This window comes from Trichosurus vulpecula, chromosome 7 (assembly GCF_011100635.1).
Source record: "Trichosurus vulpecula isolate mTriVul1 chromosome 7, mTriVul1.pri, whole genome shotgun sequence".
Classification (NCBI taxonomy): domain Eukaryota; kingdom Metazoa; phylum Chordata; class Mammalia; order Diprotodontia; family Phalangeridae; genus Trichosurus; species Trichosurus vulpecula.
Genome location: NC_050579.1, coordinates 256,390,013 through 256,415,197, shown reverse-complemented (window position 1 = coordinate 256,415,197; position 25,185 = coordinate 256,390,013).

Sequence of the window (25,185 nt, the reverse complement as noted above, 5' to 3'; positions counted from 1 at the left end):
GCACACCCTCTGATCCAGCAATACCACTACTAGGTCTGTATCAAAAAGAGATTTAAAAGGGGGTGGGGTGAATGGAGGGGAAGGATGTACTTGTACAGAAACATTTATAGCAGCTCTCTTTGTTATGGCAAAGAATTGGAAACTGAGAGGAAGTCCATCAATTGGGGAATGGTTGAACCAGTTGGGGTATATAAATTTAATGGAATAATATTTTGCTATAAGAAATGATGAGCAGGCAGATTTCATTAAAACCTAGAAAGACTTAAATGAGCTGATGCAAAGTGAAGTGAGCAGAACCAAGAGAACATTGTACACAGTAACAGCAACATCTTGCAGGGAATATCTAAGTCATTCATGGTTGATCATAGTACAATAGTTCTTCCTCTAGATGGAAAGTACAAAGTTGTCATGAGGAAAATGGCTATTCATATCCACAGAGAGAATTGATGGAGTCTAAATACAGATCAAAGCATACTATTTTCACTTTTTTCAGTATTGTTTTTCTTTTGTCCTATTCCTTCAAAACATTACTGATATTAAAATATGCTTTACATGATTGCAAATATATAACTTACATTAAATTACTAATTGTCTTAGGGTGGGGAGAGATAATAAAGGGAAGGGGAAAGCTGGGAATTCAAAATTTCCAAAGGAATGTTAAAATTTGTCTTTAAATATGCCATATTTCCCCATGTATAAGATGCACCTTAATTTGGGGGCCCGAAATTTGAAAAAAAAATATATAAAGTTATTGAACTCAAGTTTTATTTATCGGCTCATAGCTTTCAGGCATCTTTTGGGCAAGTCTGGTGCATGTACGCATGCTTAGTCCATTCCATTTCATGAGCCTGACGTACCAATTGTGTCCTCCTTTGAAATCAGTAACTTCTTTTTCATCAGCAATTCTTCTTGCCTCATGCTGAACCATCTTTGTGGACATAGAAATTCCAATTGCCCTTTGCTCTTCAATCTGTATCTTCAAATCCCTCTCTAAATCAGGCCATTTTGCTGACCTGCCTCTCATGGCCTTCTTCTGCCATGGCATTTTCAGGAGGATTTCTTCTTCCCCCAGTCTCAGATTGTTTTCTCAGTCGGAGGAGGACTAAACTTATGTTCAGCAGCATGCTTTCCATTCACTTTTGCAAACTGGATCACTTTTACCTTGAATTCAGCACTGTACAAAAATCTTTTCTGAGCCATTTCTGGGCAGAACATGGCAAAATGTAACCTATACCGGAAATAAATGCAAACTATGAGCGCAAAGACAAAAAGCGCGAAAAAATGGGAAATGCAAGTAAAAGAAATCTACAACCAGGAGCTCAAAACAAGCACAAAGAAGCACAAAATGCAAGTAAAAAAATCAACAACCACTGTATAAGACATGCCCAGTTTTTAGACCCCAAATTTTTTGAAAAGGGGTGCATCTTATACATGGGGAAATATGGTAATTAGAAAAAATAAATACTACTTTTTAAAAAAAAACTTTCAGAGCCCAGATCAGGAGAACAGGGAACAGGCCTCTCCCTATATTACAGTTTGAAAGCACTGAAAACCTCCAAGCTCCCAACCTAACTTTTGGAGACAGCAGAAGGCTATAAACAGATAGAAGCTCAGCTAGGCATCTCTTCTAATAGTATGCAGTTCCCGGAACTAACATAAATTCTAAAATCAAGAAATAAGCTGGAAAAATGGATAAAGAAACAAGTAAAATCTCAAAATAAAAAGCTACTTGTGGTGATAGGGTAACAACTGGGTGGTTGCTGTAGCAGAAAATGAAAAATCACTTCAGTATCTTTGCCAAAGAAATACCAACTTAAAGGACTGAATAAAAACTGCAGTGAAAGAAAAGCTCAAGACACAAACACAGAAGAAGACAGTGACTTAAAAACTTCTACAAGCAAAGCCCCAAAGAAAAACGTAAAGTAGACACAAGCAAAACAAAAAATCCTAGAAGAGTTAAAGAGTTTAAAAAAAAAACCCAAAGAACAAAAAAAAAATTAAAAAACAAAGAAAGCAGTAGAGGAAAAATGGGAAAAGAAATGAGAATATACAATAAAGTTACAAAAAAAAGAGCTAAGAAAATCACTCCTTGAAAACTGGAATTGGCCAAATGGAAACTAATGACTCCATGAGACATCAGGAAATAATAAAACATAGTCAAAAGATTTTAAAATCTGAACTGTTTCATAGGGAATAGCAGGATAGTTTGAGGAGAAATAATTTAACAATCATTGGACTATCTAAAAGATTTGAACAAACAAGAGCCTAGACATCATATTTAAAGAGATCATAATACTACCCAAATCTCTTATAACCAGAGGGCAAAATAGAAACTGAAAGAATCAACCAATCACCTCCTAAAGAAACTTCCAATTGAAAGCTTCCAGGAATATTGTAATCAAAATCCAGAGCTCCCAGGTCAAGGAAACAATACACACATCAAGCATCCAGAAAGAAAAGAATTCAAATACTACAGAGCCATTGTCAGAATGCAATAAGATTTAGCAGTCACAATTCTTAAGGATTGATGAATTTGGAATATTATATTCCTAAAGCAAAGGATCTAGAATTACATCTATGGATAATCTGCAAAGCAAAACTGAGTACAATCATACAGGGAAAAACATAGATCTTTAAGGATTTTTAAGCATTCCTGATGAAAAAATAGACTTGAGTAGAAAATGTGACTTGCAAAGACACTAAAGAAGCATATAAAAGGTAAAGATGTATGAGAAATCTTAAGGCACTAATCAAGGTTAAGTCATTTACATTATCATATGGGGATATAATACCTGTAATTCCTCAGAGTTTTATCATCACCAAGGGTCTTAAAGGAGTCTAATTAGAGAGAGGGTATGGGTGTGATTCCATTTTGGGTGGTTTGAAAAAATAAATAGAAAGGGAGACGGAAAAATGCACTGGGAGAAAGTAGAAAGGAGAAGATTAGGGAGAATTATCTTGCATAAATGGGGAGCACAAGGAAGAGTTTCTAACAATGGAAGGAGCAGTGGGAGAAGTAGATGACAGTTGAACTTTGTTCTATCTAAACTGGTTAAAGGAGGGAAGAATACACATACAAACAATTGAACACACAAATTCATCTTATTCAAAGAAGAAGTAGGAGGGAATGAGAAGTGAGATAAAAGCATAGTTAGATTATGGGAGCCAGCAGCCAGAAGCAAAACAGACTGTTAAAGAAGAGGTACGAGGAAAAAAGAGATGGAAAAGCTTAAGAAAATAGGATGGATGGAAATACACAATAACTGTAATTGTGGATGAGAAGGGGATAAGGAGTAGCAAAATGGATTAAAAACTAGACTCCAACAACATTTTTAAAAGACACTGGAAAACATAAGATAAACACAGAGAGATGTGTGTCTTACCAGGTAGCCTCCCAAGTATTTAACTGTCTGTAGTTATTTTAAATGTAATTCCTCTTTCTATCTCTTCCTATTGTTTTGTTTCTTTTAGTAGCATACAGAAATTCTGGTGATTTGTATGAATTTCTTTTATATCCTGAAATTTTGCCAAGGCTGTTTATTGTTTTGCTTAGATTTATAGCTACCTTTTTAGTGTTTTCTAAGTAAATCATCATCTCACCTACAGAAAGTGATAGTTTGTTTCTCTCTTTGCCAATATTTTTTAAGTTTTTTTCTTCTTTTATTGCTATAGCTAGTATTTCTAGTATAATATTGAATAACAATTATGATAAAAGATATCCTTACTTCACCTCTAATATTACAGGAAAGGCTTCTAGTTTATCCTAATGTTTGTCCTTGGTATTAGACAGATATTACTCATTATTTTAAAGAAAACTCCACTTAATCATATGTTTTCAGTGGAAAAAAAAAGAATGGCTATTGTGTATTATTTAAAGTTTTTCTGCATCTGTTTATATAACCATATGATTCTTGTTATTAATACGGTCAAGTATGCTTGTAGTTAACTAGCCCTGCATGACTAGTATAAATCCAGCCTAGTCATAGTGTATGATCTTTGTGGCACGTTGCTGCGATTTCTGTGCTACTATTTTATTTAAAAATTTTGCTTCAATATTCCTTATTGAAATTGATTTATAGTTTCTTTCACTATTTTGACTCTCCCCAGTTTAGGTATCAGACCATATTTGTGTTGAGGTGGAGCCAAGATGGCAGAGTAGAGGGAACATTTAACCCAAACTCTTCCAATATTCTGCCCTGCCCCACCCCAAACAACTTTTAAATAAAACATCAAATTGAAGGCTGGGGTGATACATTTTTCTAGCCCAAGACAAATTAGGAAGTTGGAAAGAGAGGTCACTGATGCTGGAATAGGAGATGGGCCTTGGAGGGGGAAGCAACAGTAGTAGTGGCAGTTTTGTAAGCTCTGACCAGCCTACTCAGAGCTACATAGATTTAACCACAATATAAACTAGAAAGAAGTTAAGGAGATGAATAGAAATTTAGAAAGTTAGATATTAGTACACTAGAGAAAACTGAATGGGAATAGAAAAGAGTGTATATTTTCATAACTGTACATGACACTTTCACAAAAATTGACAATGTATTATGGCACCTGATGAACAGTCACTTTTAGAGGAAGACATCCAAGACAGCAATGGCCATATAAAAAATTCTCTAAAAATTAGAGGAATACAAATCAAACCATCTGTGAGATATGACCTCATACCTATTAAATTGGCAAAAAAAATGACCAAAAAAGTAAAATGACAAATGCTGGAGGGATTATGGGAAAGCAGGTACATTAATGCCATGTTGATGTATTTGTGTATTTTTTCCAGACATTCTAGAAAGAAATTAGGGACTATGGCCAAAAAACTATAAAGTAGGTATAATCTTTGACTCATATCCTTTCCCAACTAGGATACTCCAAAGAGATCAAAGGAAAAGGAAAAGGACTTAAACATACAAAAATATGTATAAATACATATACAGTTATATATACAATATATAAAAATATTGGGGAATGGCTACACAAGTATATGAATGTAATGAAATATCATGGTGTGGTAAGGAATGATGAAGTAGGTGGTTTAAGAAAAACCTGGAAAGACTTACAGGAATTGATGCAAAGTGCATTGAGCAGAACTAGAAGAACCAGTTATACAGTAATAGCAATATTTTAACAAAATAACTTGCAACCATCAAGTTAAACAATTATGTTCTCTCCTAACATGTCAAAATCTTGCCTGTTGAAAATGATAAATGTTGGAGAAGATGTGGGAAAATCAGAAAACTAATGCATTGTTGGTAGAATTGTGAACTGATCCAACTGTTTTGGAGAGCAATTTGGAACTATGCCCAAAAGGCTATAAAACTGTGCATACCCATAGATTCAGCAATACCACTACTACCTCTGTATCCCAAAGAAATATTTTTAAAAGGGGGAAAGGACCCACAGGTACAAAAATATTTATAGCAGCTCTTTTTGTGGTGGCAAAGAATTGGAAATTGAGGGGATGGCCATCACTTGGGGAATTGCTGAACAAGTTGTGGTATATGAACATAATGGAATACTATTGTTTCATAAGAAAAGATGAGCAGGCAGATTTCTGAAAAACCTGAAATGACTTACATGAACTGATGCAGAGTGAAGTGAGCAGAACCAGGTGAACATTGTAAACAGTAACAGTAACACTGTGCAATTTGCAATTGTGCAAATTTGATAGACTAAGCTCTTCTCAGCAATGCAATGATCTAAGACAATTCCAAAAGATTCACATCTACTATCCACATTCAGAGAAAGAACTATGGAGTGTGAATGTAGATTTTCTGTTTTTTGTTGTTTTCTTTCTCATGGTTTTTCCCTTTTGTTCTGATTCTTCTTCTACAACATGACTGATGTGGAAATACATTTTTAATATAATATAAATTTATTTATTTTCAGTTTTCAACATTCACTTCCACAAAATTTTGAATTCCAAATTTTCTCCTCCCCCCCTACCCCAGCACAGAGTACATTTTGATTACCTTTTCCTGAAATCTGCCCTCCATTCTGTTACACACCCCAATCTCTTAACCCCTTCTCTTCTATTTTTCTGTAGGGCAAGATAGATTTCTATATACCATTGCCTGTGTATCTTATTTCACAGTTGCATGTAAAAACAATTTTTAACATTCATTTTAAAAGCCTTGAGTTCCACATTCTCACCCTTCCTCCCTCCCCACCCACCCTCATTGGGAAAGCAAGCAGTTCAATATAGGTTATACATGTGTAGTCATGAAAAACACTTCCATAATAGTTAGGTTGTGGAAGGCTAACTACATTACCCTCTATCCTGTCCCACCCTCTGTTTATTCTGTTCTCTCCTTTGACCTATCCCTCCACAAAAGTGTTTGCTTCTGATTTTCCCTTCTCCCAATCTTCCATCCCTTCCATTATCTCCCCTCTCTTATCCCCTTCCTCCCTACTTTCCTGTCAGGTAAGATAGATTTCCATACCCAATTGAGTGTGTATGTTATTGCCTCCTTAAGCCAAATCTGATGAGAATAAGGCTCACTTATTCCCTTTCACCTCCCCCCCTTCCGCTCCACTATAAAAGCTCTTTCTTGTCTCTTTTATGTGAAATGCTTTACTGCATTCTACCTCTCCCTTTCTCTTTCTCCCAGAACATTCTTCTCAACACTTAATTTTATTTTGTAGGTATCATCCCTTCATATTCAGCTCACCCTGTGTCCTCTGTCTACATATATAAACAAACACATATATATGCATATGTACACATATATACATATATACATACATACACACACATATACATACATACACATATATATATATACATATCTATATCTGTGTGTGTGTGTGTGTGTGTGTGTGTGTGTGTATTGCCTCAAACAACCCTAATACTGAGAAAAGTCTCTTGGATTACAATTATCACCTTTCCATATAGGAATGTAAACAGTCCAACTTAAGTTCCTAATGGCTTCGTTGAGTCTTGTAATTGAAAGTCAAATTTTCTATTCAGTTCTGGTCTTTTCAATAAGAATGCTTGGAAGTCCTCTATTTCATGGAAATTCTATTTTTCCCCTGAAAAAATATTTGCTGGGTAGGTGATTCCTGGTTTTAATCCTATCTCATCTGACCTCTGGAATATCATATTCCAAATCCTCTGATCCCTTATTGTAGAAGTTGCTAAAACTTGTATTATCCTGATTGTGTTTCCACAATAGTTGAATTGTTTCTTTCTGGATGCTTGCAATATTTTCTCCTCGACCTGGGAACTCTGGAACTTGGCTACAATATTCCTAGGGGTTTTCCTTCGGGGATCTCTTTCAGGATGTGATTAGTGGATTCTTTTTATTTCAATTTACCCTCTGGTTCTAGAATGTAAGGGCAGTTTTCCTTGATAATTTTTTGAAAGATGATATCTAGGCTCATTTTTTGATCATGGTTTTCAGGTAGTCCAATAATTTCTAAATTATCTCTCCTGGATCTATTTTCTAGGTCAGTTGTTTTCCAATGAGATATGTCACATTTTCTCCTATTTTTTTATTCTTTTGGTTTTGTTTTATAATTTCGTGATTTCTCATAAAGTGATTAGCTTCCATTTGCTCCATTCTAATTTTGAAGGAATTATTTTCATCAGTGAGCTTTTGTACCTCCTTTTCCTTTGGCCAGTTCTGCTTTTCAAGGTTTTTTGGACTTCTTTTGCCATTTGGGTTACTCTATTTTAAAAGGTGTTATTTTCTTCGATATTTTTGGGGTCTCCTTTAGCAAGCTGTTGACTCGTTTGTCATGGTTTTCTTGCATCACTCTCATTTCTCTTCCTAATTTTTCTTCCACTTCTCTTACTTGATTTTCAAAATCCTTGTTGAGTTCTTCTATGGCCTGAGACCATTTCATATTTTTCTTGGAGGCTTTGGATATAGGAACCTTGACCTTGTTGTCTTCCTCTGGCTGCATGACTTGATCTCTCTCATCAGTAAGTGTGTAAGAAAAAATCTTTTCATCAAGAAAATAACCTTCTGTAGTCTTACCCTTTTCCCCTGTTTGCTCATTTTCCCAGGGAATTATTTGACTTTTGAGCTCTTTCTTAAGTGGAGGGTATACTGCCCCAAGTTTCAGGGGTTTTGTGCATCTGTTGTCAGAGATATCTCTAGGGACCTGTAAATTCTCAGTTCCTCCAAAGTGGTGTGATCAAAAGAGGTGTTTACTCCTCTCCTGGCCTGCACTCTGATCCATGAGCAACCACAAGCACTCTTTTCTGCCCTGGAATGGCAAGGAGGGTTCTCTCTCCACAGTCACCACCAGCTGCACCACAGCAGCACTCCTCCTCACCCCAGGACTGCCACCCAGGACTGAGACCCAGATCAGCTACTAGGTTCTCCCACTGTCTGTAAGCAGAGAGATCCAGAACCTGCTGCCACTGGCCTGGAGCTGATTGCCAGGGCTGGGGCTGGGGTTAGGGACAGACAATGCTCCCCTCTCACACAGGTGAGAGAGGTTTCCCACTGACTTTTGAAACTATCTTTGGTGTTTGTGGGTTGAAAAGTCTGGAAACCATCACAGCTGCCAGTGATTCAGTATCCTGAGGACTGCTCCACACCCATTGGCATGACCCATGCAAGGCTGCACTCCACTCCAAGCTGGGTGTGGTAGACCTTTCCTGTCAGCCTTCCAGATTGTCTTAGGCTGGAAGTCTGCTTCACTCTGTCATCTTGTGACTTCTGCTGTTCTATAATTTGTTTAAGTCATTTTTTCTTTTTTTGCTTTTTTATTTATTTAATATTTTTAGTTTTCAACATTGATTTCCACAAGATTTTGAGTTAAAAATTTTCTCCCCATTTCTACCCTCCCCCCTACCCTAAGATGGCATAAATTCTGATTGCCCCTTTCCCCAGTCTGCCTTCCCTTCTATCACCCCACTCCTCCCCCCATTCCCTTTCCCCTTACTTTCTTGTAGGGCAAGATAGATTTCTATACCCCATTGCCTGTATATCTTATTTCCCAGTTGCATGTAAAAACAACTTTTAAAAAAAAATTTGTTTTTAGAACTTTGAGTTCCAAATTCTCTGCCTTCTTCCCTCCCCACCCACCCTCCTTGAGAAGGCAAGGAATTCAACATAGGCCACGCATGTATCATTATGCAAAACCCTTCCGTAACAGTCATGTTGTGAAAGACTAACTATATTTCCCTCCATCCTGTCCTATCCCCCTTTATTCACTTTTCTCCCTTGACCCTGTCCTTTTCAAAGGTGTTTGCTTTTGACGACCTTCTTCCTCAATCTCTCCTCCCTTCTATCATCCCCCCTCTCTTATCCCCTTTCACCCTACTTTCCTGTAGGGTAAGATGCCCAATTGAGTATGTATGCTATTCCCTCCTTAAGTCAAATCCAATGAGAGCAGGATTCACTCATTCCCTTTCACCTGCCCCTGCTTCCCTTCCATTATAATTGCTTTTTCTTGCCACTTTTATGAGATAATTTACCCCATTCTATCTCTGACTTTATCCTTCTCCCAATATATTCCTCTCTCACCTCTTAATTTTATTTTTTTGAATATCACTCCTTCACATTCAACTCACCCTGTGCCCTCTGTCTATATATATGTATCCTCCCTTCAAATACCTTAATACTGAGAAAGATCTCATGAATAATAAATATCATCCTTCCATGTGGGAAGGTAAACAAAACAGTTCAACTTTAGTAAGTCCCTTATGATTTCTTTTTCCTGTTTACCTTTTCATGCTTCTCTTGATTCTTGTATTTGAAAGTCGGATTTTCTATTCAGTTCTGGTCTTTTCATCAAGAATGCTTGAAAGTCCTCTATTTTATTGAAAATCCATATTTTGCCCTGGAGTATTATAATCAGTTTTGCTGGGTAGGTGATTCTTGGTTTTAATCCTAGCTCCTTTGACCTCCAGAATATCATATTCCAAGCCCTTAGATCCCTTAATATAGAGGCTGCTAGATCTTGTGCTATCCTGACCATGTTTCCACAATACTCAAATTGTTTCTTTCTGGGGCGGAGCCAAGATGGCGGCTGGTAAGCACGGACTAGAGTGAGCTCCGTACCCGAGTCCCTCCAAAAACCTATAAAAATGGCTCTGAACCAATTCTAGAACGGCAGAACCCACAGCACAGCAGAGGGAAGCAGGGCTCCAGCCCAGGACAGCCCGGATGGTCTCTGGGTGAGCTCTATTCCACACGGAGCTGGGAGCTGGGAGCTGGGAGCTGGGAGCTGGGAACGGAGTGGAGCAGAGCCCAGCCTGAGCGGCGTGGACGATCCAGACCAGAGGCCGGGCGGAGGGGGCCCTAGCACCCTGAATACGTGAGCAGTTACCAGACCCCTCGACCCACAAACACCAAAGACTGCGGAGAAGGTGAGTGGGAAAAGCTGCGGGAGTGGAAGGAGTTCGCGGTTCGGCTTCCAGCCCCCGGGGCAGCGGAGGTGGGGCAGCTACAGCTGTTGTTACTTCCAGCTCCAGGCCCACCTGGTGGGGGGAAATAAGTGGCGGATCACAGCAGGGGTGCACAGCCTACCGAAGATCTGAGCCCAGTCTGGACTGGGGGTCCTTGGGGAAGGAGGAGTGCGGCTCTGACAGAGCTGGCACCTCCCACCCAAACGTAGAACATAGAACTCTGTAATCTACAAGCAGTCATACCCCACTGAAAAACTCAAGGGTCAAGGTAGTTGGTTGGGAATATGGCCAGGACGCGAAAACGCGCCCAGATTCAGTCTCAGACTTTGGATTCTTTCTTTGGTGACAAAGAAGACCAAAACATACAGCCTAAAGAAGACAACAAAGTCATAGAGCCTACAACCAAAGCCTCCAAGAAAAACATGAACTGGCCCCAGACCATAGAAGAACTCAAAAAGGATTTGGAAAAGCAAGTTAGAGAAGTAGAGGAAAAATTGGGAAGAGAAATAAGAAGGATGCGAGAAAGCCATGAAAAACAAGTCAATGACTTGCTAAAGGAGACCCAAAAAAATACTGAAAAATACACTGAAGAAAACAACACCTTACAAAATAGACTAACTCAAATGGCAAAAGAGCTCCAAAAAGCCAATGAGGAGAAGAATTCCTTGAAAGGCAGAATTAGCCAAATGGAAAAGGAGGTCCAAAAGACCACTGAAGAAAATACTACTTTAAAAATTAGATTGGAGCAAGTGGAAGCTAGTGACTTTATGAGAAATCAGGATATTATAAAACAGAACCAGAGGAATGAAAAAATGGAAGACAATGTGAAATATCTCCTTGGAAAAACCACTGACCTGGAAAATAGATCCAGGAGAGATAATTTAAAAATTATTGGACTACCTGAAAGCCATGATCAAAAAAAGAGCCTAGATACCATCTTTCAGGAAATTATCAAGGAGAACTGCCCTGATATTCTAGAGCCACAGGGCAAAATAGAAATTGAAAGAATCCATCGATCGCCTCTGCAAATAGATCCCAAAAAGAAATCTCCTAGGAATATTGTTGCCAAATTCCAGAGCTCCCAGATCAAGGAGAAAATACTGCAAGCAGCCAGAAAGAAACAATTTGAATATTGTGGAAACCCAATCAGAATAACCCAAGACCTGGCAGCTTCTACATTAAGAGATCGAAGGGCTTGGAATGCGATATTCCGGAGGTCAATGGAGCTAGGATTAAAACCTAGAATCACCTACCCAGCAAAACTGAGTATCATGTTCCAAGGCAAAATATGGACTTTCAATAAAATGGAGGACTTTCAAGCTTTCTCAGTGAAAAGACCAGAACTGAATAGAAAATTTGACTTTCAAACACAAGAATCAAGAGAAGCATGAAAAGGTAATCAAGAAACGGAAATTGCAAGGGACTTACTAAAGTTGAACTGTTTTGTTTACATTCCTACATGGAAAGATGATGAGTATGATTCATGAGACCTCAGTATTAGGGTAGTTGAAGGGAATATGCATATATATATATGCATATATATATGTTTATGTATATATATAAGTGAATGTGTATGTATGCATGTATCTATGTGTATATGTATGTATGTGTATGTATGTGTATATATATATATATATATGTAAAAGAAAGAGAGCAGACACAGGGTGAGTTGAGGATGAAGGGAAGAGAGCTAAAAGAAATAAAATGAAATTAAGGGATGAGAGAGTAACTTACTGAGAGAGGGAGATAGGGAGAGATAGAATGGGGTGGATTATCTCCCATAAAGGTGGTAAGAGGAAGCAGTTCTAGGAGAGGAGGGGAGTGGGCAGGTGAGGGGGGAATGAGTGAACCTTGCTCTCATCAGATTTGGCCTGAGGGGGAATACCATACATACTCAGTTGGGTATCTTACCCCACAGGAAAGAAGAGGGAGGAAGATAAAAAAAAAAAAATAAAAGGCGGGGGGATGATGGAGTGGAGGGCAGATGGGGGTGGAGGTAATCAAAACAAACACTTTGGAAAGGGGATAGGGTCAAGGAAGAAAATTCAATAAAGCGGGATGGGTTGGGAAGGAGCAAAATGTAGTTAGCCTTTCACAACATGAATATTGTGGAAGGGTTATACATAATAATACATGTGTGGCCTAGGTTGAATTGCTCAACTTCTTAGGGAGGGTGGGTGGGAAGGGAAGAGGGAAGGGAATTTGGAACTCAAAGTTTTAAAATCAGATGTTCAAAAACAAAAAAACTTTTTTTATGCAACTAAAAAATAAGATACACAGGCAATGGGGCGTAGAAATTTATCTTGCCCTACAAGAAAGGAAGGGAAAAGGGGATGAGTGGGGAGGGGGGTGATAGAGGGGAGGGCTGACTAGGGAACAGGGCAACCAGAATATACGCCATCTTGGAGTGGGGGGGGAGGGCAGAAATGGGGAGAAAGTTTGTAATTCAAACTGTTGTGAAAATCAATGCTGAAAACCAAATATGTTAAATAAATAAATTGCATTTAAAAAAAAATTGTTTCTTTCTGGCTGCTTGCAGTATTTTCTCCTTGACCTGGGAACTCTGGGATTTGGCTACAATATTCCTAGGAGTTTTCATTTTGGGATCTTTTTCCAGAGGTGATCAGTGGATTCTTTCAATGTCTATTTTACCCTCTGGTTCTAGAATATCAGCGCAGTTTTCCTTGATCATTTCTTGAAAGATGATATCTAGGATCTTTTTTTGATCATGGCTTTCAAGTAGTCCAATAACTTAAAATATCTCTCCTGGACCTATTCTCCAGGTCAGTGGATTTTCCAATGAAATATTTCACATCCTCTTCCATTTTTTCATTCTTTTGGCTTTGTTTTATAATGTCTTGATTTCTCATAAAGTCACTAGTTTCCACTTACTCCAATCTAATTTTTAAGGCATTATTTTCTTCAGTGGTCTTTTGGACCTCCTTTTCCATTTGGCTAATTCTGCCTTTCAAAGCATTCTTCTCCTCATTAGTTTTTTGGAGCTCTTTTGCCATTTGAGTTAGTCTATTTTTAAGGTGTTATTTTCTTCAGTATTTTTGGGGTCTCCTTTAGCAAGCTGTTGATTCATTCTTCATGATTTTCTTGCATCAGTCTCATTTCTCTTCCCAATTTTTCCTCTACTTCTCTTACTTGATTTTCCAAATCCTTTTTGAGCTCTTCCATGGCCTGAGACCAATTCATATTTTTCTTGGAGGCTTTTGATGTAGTATCTTTGATTTTGTTGACTTCTCCTGGCTATATGTTTTGATCTTCTTTGTCACCAAAGAAAGATTCTATAGTCTGAGTCCTTTTACCCTACTTGCTCATTTTCCCAGGCAGTTACTTGACTTCTGAGCTTTTTGTCAGGGTATGACTGCTTTCAGAGTGGACAGTGCTTTGTCCCAAGCTTCAGGGGGTTTGTACTGCTGTTTTCAGAACCACTTCTATTCTGAAGTGGTATGACGATCCTCTTCTGGCTTCTGCTCTTGTCGGTGAGTGCAGGCATTCCTATCTGCCATGTAACCACCAGGAGGACTCCCTCTCCACAGCCACCACAAAGCTCTGCCACACCAGTGCTCCTCCTCCTCCAAGAACCACCAACCAGGACCGCGACCCTGATCCAAGCAAGGCAAAGCAAGAGAAGTTTGCCTCAATGCCAGCAATGAGATCCCTGCATTCCCACTCAGATTAGCCACTTGATTCCCCCCACTGCATGGGCCTGGCTCTCCAGAAGCAGCCACCGCTACTGCTGCTGTTGCTGTTGCTGCTGCCACCACCACCATGATGCAGCCACCTCCACCACCCTGGGGCTGCAACCAGACTGTGTACTTCCCTCATCTAGATCCAGCAGTTTTCCCACTGACTTGCTCCCTTGTCTTTGGCATTTGTGGGTTGAGAAGTCTAGTAAATGCCACAGCTGAATGATTCAGGTCCCAGAGGCCTTCTCTGCCCAGTCTACTCCAGCCTGGTCTGTCCTGGCATGGCCCATGTTGGGCTGCACTCTGTTCCCAGCACAGTATGATAGACCCTTTCCAGCGACCATCCAGGCCATCTGAGGCTGGAGACTTGTTTCCCTCTGTTATTTTGTGGGTTCTGTAGCTATGGAACTTGTTTAGAGTAATTTTTATAGGTGTTTGGAGGCATTTGGAGGAGACCTCAAGCAAGTCCCTGTTTTCAAGCCACCATCTTGGCTTGAAATCATTTTTAGAATCATTTTTACAGGTATTTTGAGGGGTTTGAGAGGAGAGCTCAGTCAGGTCTCTGCTTCTACCCTGCCATATTGGCTCCACCTGGAAATGCATTTTAAAAAAAGAAAAGGGAAATCATGCAAAGTGGGGGGGAAACCATGCCTGTTTCCTCTATTTCATCATTTTTTTGTATATGATTTTTAGGCAACTTGAGGCTGTCTTGTACAAATAAACTAGAAAGAAGTGATGGTAACTGGGAATAATAAATCCTGTAGAGAAGTTAAGGACTACATTCTGTGACTAATTCATCTTCATTTCATATTTTCCTAGGACATTGAATTTTATGTGTTTTCTTAGTAGTCATAAGTTTATAACACAGGCATAATTAGGAGTAGGAAAAATGCTATCTCTCAAATTTAAAGGAATATCTGTAAACATAGATGTGATTATTTCTGGAATTTTGCAGACTTTAATGAAGTATTCATCAAGACACAGTTATATTTGGCTTGCAAAATTAATAGCAGCTGAAAACATTATAATTGATTTACCATTCATATGACTTTGAAGATTTCAAAGTAATAATCGTACTACGTGAATGCCTATTTTAAAGGTCTGAGTTCTATACTAGTAACGAAAAGACAAAAATAAAGATGTAAATTTTTAAAGAAATCAACACAGTGACCAATGACAATTCCAAAAGTTGTTAGGCAACTTCAGATAGTGGACTCAGAGTACAAATTCAAGTGTATCTTTGGCTATTTTTTGTCTTTTGAAGGGAAAGGGGGAAGATTGCTAATAAAGGTATTTGTTTTTCATGACTATACACATTTGTAATGGGTTTTTTGTTCCTTATCTTCTCAGTGGTGGGGAAGAGGGAGCAGGGAAGGAAAGCATTCAGAAATGAAAATAGAGAGGGTGAAGCCAAGATGGCAGAGAGGAGGCAGAGACTCACCTGAGCTCCTCCCCCCAAACCACAACAAATACCTTTTTAAAATGACTCTAAACAAATTCTGCTGAAGCAGAACCGACAAAAAGAAAGAGTGAAACAAATTTCCAGCCCAAGACAACTTGGAAGGTTGTCAGGAAAAGTCTGATGCAGCAAGGTGAGAAAGGAGCATAGTCCAACACAGGTTACTCCAGAAGAGACTGGCCCCAGCAAACCCAGAACAGAATTCTGGGTGACTGAATCATTGTCAGCAGTGGCAGTTTCCAGACCTCTCAGCCCAAAGACACCAAAGACAACTTGAAAGGTTGGCAGGAAAAATCTGTCCTACCTGGGTGAGAATGGAGCATACTTAGCACAAGCCACAGCAGCATAGCCCCAGCCCCAGAAAACCAAGAGCAGACCTTGGGAGCCCCTAAATTAGCAGTGGCAGTGGCACTGCCTACTTACAGAGCTCTGAGCCCATAGATGGTAAGGCGGTCAAAAAACTGGACAGAAGGTAATTACAGGGATTTTTTGCTAGCACTGAGGCATGACTCTGATGTTTTGCTCACATTCAGTTCCAGGTCACAGTCCTGGGTGGCAGTTCCAGATCAAGAAGGAGCACTAACATAGCAGTGCTTGCAACAGCAGTCGAGCAAGGACCTTCCTCACAGTGCCAGGGTAGAAAAGAGTGCTTGTGGTCACTCACAGATCAGACCACAGGCCAGGAGAGCAGTAAATACCTCTCCTTACCTCATACCACCTTGGACAAACTGAAAACTTACAAATCCTTAGGAATATCTCTGAAAACAGCTGCACAAAACCACGGAAGCTTGGGAAAACACACTCTGCACCATGAAAACAGAGTGCTACTTTAACAAAGAGTTAAACATCAAGTAATACACTGGGGAGATGAGCAACAGAATAGAAATTAGCAACAGAACAACAGAAAAAACTCAAACTATAGACTATGGTGACAAGATCAAAACATACACTCAGAAGAAGACAACAAAGTCAAAGTTCCTACATCCAAAGGCTCCAAGAAAAATGTGAATTGGTCTCAGGCCAAGGAAGAGCTCAAAAAGAATTTTGAAAATCAAGTAAGAGAGGTAAAGGAAAAATTGGGAAAAGAAATGAGATCGATGCAAGAAAATCATGAAAAATGAGTCAAAAGCTTGCTAGAGGAGACCCCCAAAAAATACTAAAGAAAACACCACCTTAAAACACAGACTAGGCCAAATAGTAAAAGAGGTTCAAAAAGCCAATGAGAAGAAGAATGCCTTAAAAAGCAGAACTGGCAAAATGGAAAAGAAAGTCCAGAAGCTCACTGAAGAAAATAATTCCTTAAAAATTAGAATGGAGCAAATGGAAGCTAATGACTTTATGAGAAATCAAGAAACAATAAATACAACCAAAAGAATTAAAAAATAGAAGACAATGTGAAATATCTCATTGGAAAAGCAATTGACCTGGAAAATGGATCTAGGAGAGATAATTTAAAAATTACTGGACTACCTGAAACCATGATCAAAAAAAGAGCCTCGACATCATCTTTCAAGAAATTATCAAGGAAAACTGCTCTGACATTCTAGATCCAGAGGGTAAAATTGAAATCAAAAGAATCCACCAATCACCTTCTGAAAGAGGTCCAAAATGAAAACTACCATGAATATTTAGCCAAATTCCAGAGTTCCCAGATCATGGAGAAAATACTGCAAGCAGCCAGAAAGAAACAATTCAAGTATGGTGGAGCCACAGTCAGGGTAATTAATAGAAGATTCAGCAGCTTCTACATTAAGGGTTTGGAGGGCTTGGAATATGATATTCCAGAGGGCAAAAGAGCTATGATTACAACCAATAATCGCCTGCCTGGTAAAATGAGTATAATCCTTCAGGGGAAAATGGATATTCAATGAGACAGAGGCCTTTCAAGCATTCTTGATGAAAAGATAAGAGTTCAATAGAAAATTTTATTTTCAAATGCAAGACTCAAGAGAAACATAAAAAGGTAAACAGGAAATAAGAATCATAAGGACTTAATAACTTTAAACTGTTTATATTCCTACATGAGAAGATGACATTTGTAACTCATAAGACCTTTCTCATTATTAAAGTAGTTAAAAGAAGCATGTATAGACAGAAGGCACAGGTGTGAGTTGAATATAAAAGTAAGGGGGGGAGAAGAATGTACTAGGAGAAGGAGAAAGAGAGAGGTAAAATGGGGTAAATTATCTCACGTAAAAAAGGCAAGAAAATGGGGAGAATGTGAAAGTGAATGAGTGACCCTTACTCTCATCAGAATTGGCTTAAGGAGGGAATAACATACACACTCAATTGGTATGGGAACCTATCTTCCCAAAGAGAGGGATAGAAGGGAGAGCAAATTGGGAGGGTTGGTAATCAGAAGCAAACACTTCTGAGGAGGGACAGGGTCAAAAGAGAGAATACAATAAATGGAGGGTGAGATAGGATGGAGGGAAACATAGTTAGTCTTTCACAACATGACTATTACAAAAATGTTTTGCATGACTACACATGTGTAACCTATATTGAATTGCTTGCCTTCTCATTGATGGTGGCAGGGGAAGAAGGAAGGGAGAGAATGTGAAACTCAAAGTTTTAAAAATTAATGTTAAAAACTGTTTTTACATGCAACTGGGAAATAAGATATGCAGGCAATGGGGTATAGAAATCTATCTTGCCCTACAGGAAAATAGAAGGGGAAGGAGATAATGGAAGGGAAGGGTGGTAATAGAAGAAAGGGCAAATTAGGAGATATAATGAGAAAGCACACCATCTTGGGGTGGGGGCAGGGAGAGATGGGGAGAAAATGTGGAACTCAAAATCTTGTGGAAGTGAATTTTGAAAAGTAAAAATAAATAAGTTTATTTATTTTTTAAAAAGAGGCAATAAAAAGATTGTACAGTGGACAGGAAAGGGGAGTGTTTGAGGGGGAGTAAATGAACCTTACTCTCATCAGAATTGGCTCAAAGAGGGAACAACATACACACTCAGATAGGAATAGAAATGTACCTTACCTTACAGAAAAGTAGGAGATGAAGGTGTTAAGAGAAGGAAAGGTGATAGAAAGGAAAGTAGATTGGGGGAGGGTATAGTCGGAAGCAGAACACTTTTGAGGAGAAGCAGGGTGAAAGGAGAGAGAAAATAGGATAAATGGAGTGGGGGACAGGATGGAGGGAAATACAGTTAGCAATAGTAACTGTGAAAAAAAAATTCTGAAGCAGGTTTCCCTGATAAAGGCCTCATTTCTCAAACATATAGAGAAGTGTGTCAAATTTATAAAATAAGAGCCATTCCCAAATTGATAAATGATTAAAAGATATGATCAAGGGGGCAGAGCCAAGATAGCAGCTGGAAAGCAGGGACTTGCCTAAAGCTGTCTCCCAGGACCCTCCAAAAACCTATTAAAATGGCTCTGAACAAATTTTAGAACTGCAGAACACACAAAATAGCAGAGGGAAGCAGGGCTCCTGCGCAGGACAGCCTGGATGGTCGCTGGCTAAGGCCTATGGCATGGAGCTGGGAGTGGAGCAGAGCAGAGCCCAGCATGGGCTGCACCCAGACTAACCAGACTGGGACTGGACAGAACAGGCCCTAGCACCCTGAATCAGTGAACTGTGGCAGTTACCAGATTTCTGAACCCACAAACACCAAAGACAACAGAGAAGGTTAGTGAAAAAAACCGCGGGGGACAGAGTGAAAGGAGTTCACGGTTCGGGCACTGCCCCAGGGGCAGCAGAGGAGATGCAGCTGCAGAACTACAGACTTAACAGCTTCTAAATTAAGGGATCGAAGAGCTTGGAATATGATATTCCAGAAGTCAATGGAGCTAGGATTAAAACCAAGAATCACCTACCCAGCAAAACTGAGTATAATGCTCCAAGGCAAAATATGGATTTTCAATAAAATAGATGACTTTCAAGCTTTCTCAGTGAAAAGACTAGAGCTGAATAGAAAATTTGACTTTTTTTTTACTTTTTTAAATTTATTTAATATATTTAGTTTTCAGCATTGATATTCACGAGACTTTGACTGATGAATTTTTTCCCCATTTCTACCCTCCCATCCACTCCAAAATGGCATATATTCTGGTTGCCCTGTTCCCCAGTCAACCCACCCTTCTGTCACCCCACTCCCCTCCCATCCCCTTTTCCCTTCCTTTCTTGTAGGGCAACATAAATTTCTACACCCCATTGCCTGTGTATCTTATTTCCTAGTTGCATGCAAAAACTATTTTTTGTTTCTGAACATCTGTTTTTAAAACTTTGAGTTCCCAAATCTCTCCCCTCTTCCCTTCCCACCCACCCTCCCTAAGAAGGCAAGCAATTCAACATAGGCTACATGCATATCATTATGTAAAACCCTTCCAAAGTACTCAGGTTGTGAAAGACTAATGATATTTTGCTCCTTCCTAATCTATGCCCCTTTATTGAATTTTCTCCCTTGACCCTGTTCCTTTTTCAAAGTGTTTGTTTTTGATTACCTCCTCCCCCTATGTGTCCTCCCTTCAGCCATAACCCCGTTTTTATCTTCTTCCTCCTTCTTTCCTGTGGGGTAAGATACCCAATTGAGTGTGTATGGTATTCCTTCCTCAGGTCAAATCTGATGAGAGCAAGATTCACTCATTCTCCCTCACCTGCCCCCTCTTCCCTTCCTACAGAACTGCCTTTTCTTGCCACTTTTATGTGAGATAATTTACTCCATTATATCTCTCCCTTTCTCCCTCTCTCATCCCTTAATTTAATTTTACTTTTTTAGATATTATCCCTTCATATTCAACTCACCCTGTGCCCTCTGCCTATATATATATATACACATATATACATATACATATATACACACACACATATATGTATGTATATATACACATATATACATATATATACACATATATACATACATACACACATATGTATACACACACACACACACACATATATATATACACACACATATATACACATATTCCCTTCAGCTACCCTAATACTGAGGTCTCATGAATCGTACACATCATCTTTCCATGTAGGAATGTAAACAAAACAGTTCAACTTTAGTAAGTCCCTTGCAATTTCTTTTTCTTGTTCTTTTTCTTGATTACCTTTTCATGCTTCTCTTGATTCTTGTGTTTGAAAGTCAAATTTTCTATTCAGCTCTGGTCTTTTCACCGAGAAAGCTTGAAAGTCCTATATTTTATTGAAAGTCCATATTTTGCCTTGGAGCATGATACTCAGTTCTGCTGGGTAGGTGATTCTTGGTTTTAATCCTAGCTCCGTTGACCTCCGGAATATCGTATTCCAAACCCTTTGATCTCTTAATGTAGAAGCTGCTAGATCTAGGATTATTCTGATTGCGTTTCCACAATACTCGAATTGTTTCTTTCTGGCTGCTTGCAGTATTTTCTCCTTGATCTGGGAGCTCTGGAATTTGGCGGCAGTATTCCTTGGAGATTTCTTTTTGGGATCTATTTGAGGAGGCGATCGATGGATTCTTTCAATTTCTATTTTGCCCTGTGGCTCTAGAATATTAGGGCAGTTCTCCTTGATAATTTCTTGAAAGATGATATCTAGGCTCTTTTTTAATCCTGGCTTTCAGGTAGTCCAATAATTTTTAAATTATCTCTCCTGGATCTGTTTTCCAGGTCAGTGGTTTTTCCAATGAGATATTTCACATTGTCTTCCACTTTTTCATTCCTTTGGTTCTGTTTTATAGTATCTTGATTTCTCATCAAGTCACTAGCTTCCACTTGCTCCAATCTAATTTTTAAGGTAGTATTTTCTTCAGTGGTCTTTTGGACCTCCTTTTCCATTTGGCTAATTCTGCCTTTCAAGACATTCTCCTCATTGGCTTTTTGGAACTCTTTTGACATTTGAGTTATTCTATTTTTTAAGGCGTTGTTTTCTTCAGTATTTTCTTCAGTATTTTTTGGGTCTCCTTTAGCAAGTCATTGAGTTGTTTTTCATGGTTTTCTCGCATCCTTCTCATTTCTCTTCCCAATTTTTCCTCTACTTCTCTAACTTGTTTTTCCAAATCCTTTTTGAGCTCTTCCATGGCCTGAGACCAGTTCACGTTTTTCTTGGAGACTTTTGATGTAGGCGCTTTGACTTTGTTGACTTCTTCTGACTGTATGTTTTAGTCTTCTTTGTCACCAAAGAAAGATTCCAAAGTCTAAGGCTGAATCTGAGTCTGTTTTCACTGCCTAGCCATGTTCCCAGTCAACTTACTTGACCCTTGAGTTTTTTATCAGGGTATGACTGCTTGTAAAGAGTACTTTGTTCCAAGCTTGGGGGGATGCGCTGTTGTTCTCAGAGCTATTTCTATGCAGCCAGCTCTGCCACACCAGGACTCCTCCTTCCCCAAGAACTGCCAACCTGGACCTGACTCAGATCTTAATCAGGTTCTGCACTCCTGCTCTGATCCACCACTTAATTCCTCCCACCAGGTGGGCCTGGGGCCGCAAGCAACTACAGCTGTAGTTCTGTACCTGCATGCCCTCCACTGCCCCTGGGGCAGTGGTCTAACCATGAACTCCTTTCACTCCCTGCAGCTTTTCCCACTAACCTCCTCTGTTGTTTTTGGTGTTTGTGGGTTGAGAAGTCTGGTAACCACCACAGCTCACTGATTCAGGGCACTAGGGCCTGTTCCACCCAGCTCCCAGTCTGGTTGGTCCTGCCACCACCCACGCTGGGCTCTGCTTTGCTCCCAGCTCTGTGCCATAGGCCTTACCCAGTGACCATCTGTAACCAAAATGGTCTTTGTTTTCTTTGAGTGACTCAATTTATCTCAGTGAGCTTTACTAGGCCCTAAGCCCCAGGCCCAAACCCCGTTAGGTGTTAAAGTAATCCATGTGAACGTGAACCTCTCAGGGTCCTAAGGGGAGGGGCCAACTCAAGAACCAATCACCAGAGCCTGAGCTCTGGTGATTCAGACAGTGTTTGATGTCTGAAGCCCTATAAGAAGGGAGGACAGAGCCATTTGTGCAGGGCTCTGGAGGTGGTGTTGATGAGGAGACTCCGGGCAGCTGTAGCTAAGGAGCCCTCCAGCTTGCAAACCTGGATGTTGAGACTCTGTTGAACTCTGGTAACTATGTGTTGGGATTGAATCATACAAAGTCTGTTGAAGTTTGTAATTTGTTTGCATGTTGTTTTGAAGTTCAGGATGCTGTTTTTTTCCCCTGAACTAACTGAATGATATTTGAATTAAAAGTAAGCTTGTCAACCCCTTCACCTTGCTTTCCTTAATTAAGCAGATTGAAAGAACCTGTGCTGTTGGCAGCTTTCTGGGTGCTGGCTGTGGGTGAATCTTATACCCCCACAGAAGCTGCTAGCCAGGTTGTTGAAACACCATCTAGGCTGTCCTGGGCTGCAGCCCTCCTTCCCTCTGCTATTTTGTGGGTTCTGCAGTTCTAGAATTTGTTCACAGCCATTTTTATAGGTTTTTGGAGGGATTTGGTGGGGAGCTCATGCAAGGCCTTGCTTTCCAGCTGCCATCTTGGCTCCACTCCCAGAAAATTTGACTTTCAAACACAAAAACCAAGAGATGCATGAAAAGGTAAAGAAGGAAGAGAAATCATAAGGGACTTACTAAAAGTTGAACTGTTTTGTTTACATTCCTACATGGAAAATGAATTCAATATTTAAGTTTATGATATGTTTTCTTTCCTTTCTCTATTCTGTATTTGTGTTCTGGCCCTTGAGTCTAAAATAAAATTTAAAAAAAAAAAGGATAGCAACAAAGTTTTGACTGGTTCCCAATAAAGATTGTCTCTTCTAGGGAAAAAAAGAATTATTAGTCTACCAGAAAGCCATGATGGAAAAAAGAGCTTCAACAGAATCTTCCAAGAAATCATCAAAGAAAACTGTCTTGAGGTCCTAGAACCATGGGATAAAATGGTCATCAAAAGAATCCAAAAATCACCTCCTGAAAGCAATCCCAAATTGAAAACTCCAAGGAATATTATAGTCAAAATGCAGAATTATCAGATCAAGGAGAAAATACAACAATAAGCCAGAAAGAAACAATTCAAATATTGTGGAACCAGAGTCAGGATTACACAGGACCTTGCAGCTTCTATATTAAAAGATTGGAAGGTTTGGAATATGATATTCCATAAGGCAAAGGAGCTTGTATTACAACCAAGGATCAACTACCCAACAAAATTGAGCAGAATCTTTCAGGCAGGGAGATGGGCATTCAATGAAATAGGGGACTTCCAGGCCTTCCTGATGAAAAGACCAGAGCTCAACAGAAAATTTGATCTTCAAATACAAGACTCAAGAGATGCATAAAAAGGTATACATGAAAGAAAAAAAACATGTTATTCAATAAGGGCAAACTGTTTACAACCCTACATGGGAAGATGATGCTTGTAACTCTTGAGAACTGTATCTTTGTTATGACATTTAGAAGGGATATACATAGATAGATAACATGGGTATAAATTGACTTGGATTTCATGCTAAAAAATCTAATTAAGGGCTAAAAAGGGATTGTAATTGGAGAAGAAGAAAGAAAGAGGCATAAAAGGGTTAATTATATCACGTGAAAACATATTACAGTAGAGGGAAAGAAGGGAGGGAGATAAACTTTGTGTGAACCTGACTCTCATCAGAATTGGCTCAAGCAGGAAATAATATACTCAGGTATAGAAATATAACTTCCCTACAGGCAGTAGGAGGGGAAAGAGGAAAGAAAATGGAGGGAGTGGAAAGGGGAAGGGAGGGGAAAAGTAGTAAGGAAAAAGGAAAAGAAAAAGGAAAGAGCTGATGGAAGGGAAGGAATATTGAGGGAGGTGGGGGTCAAAAGCAAAACTCTTTTGAGGAGGGAAGGGGAAAAAGGAAAAATAAAAGCACAAATACAGGGGAGGGAAAATAGGATGGAAAGACATAGATAGTAATCATAACTGTGAATATGAATTGGATGAACTCTCCCACTAAACAAAAGTGGATAGTAGAATAGATTAAAAACCATAATCCTACAATATGTTGTTTATGAGAAACACATTTGAAACAGATATACACACAAGGTAAAGGTAAAAGGCTGGAGTAGAATATATTTTACTTCAGCTGAAATAAAAACAGCAGTAGTAGCAATCTTGATTTCAGACAAAGCAAAAGCAAAAATATATCTAATGAAGAGAGGTGAGGAAGGAAACTATATCCTGCTAAAAGACATTATAGACAATGAAGTAATATCATTACTAAACATATATGCACCAAGTGGTATAGCATCCAAATTCTGGAGGAGAAGTTAAGGGAGTTGCAGCAAGAAAGAGTCAGCAAAACTATACGAGTGGGGAACCTCAACCTACCCCTCTCTGAACTTGATAAATCTAACCTGAAATAAAAAGGAAAGAAGCTAAGGAGGTGAATAGAACTTTAGAAAAATTAGTTATGGTAGACTTCTAGGGGAAATTGAATGGGGATAAAGGAATATATGTTTTACTCAGTGGTATATGGCACCTACACAAAATTGGCCATGTACTAGGGCATAAAAATCTCACAGTCCAATGCAAAAAGGCAGAAATATTAAATGTATTCTTTTCAGATCATGATGCAATAAAAATTATATGTAATAAAGAGCCATGGAAATGTAGGCTAAAATAATTAGAAATTGAATAATCTAATTCTAATGAATGAGTGGGTCAAACAACAAATCATAGAAACAATTAATAACTTCATCCAAGAGAATGG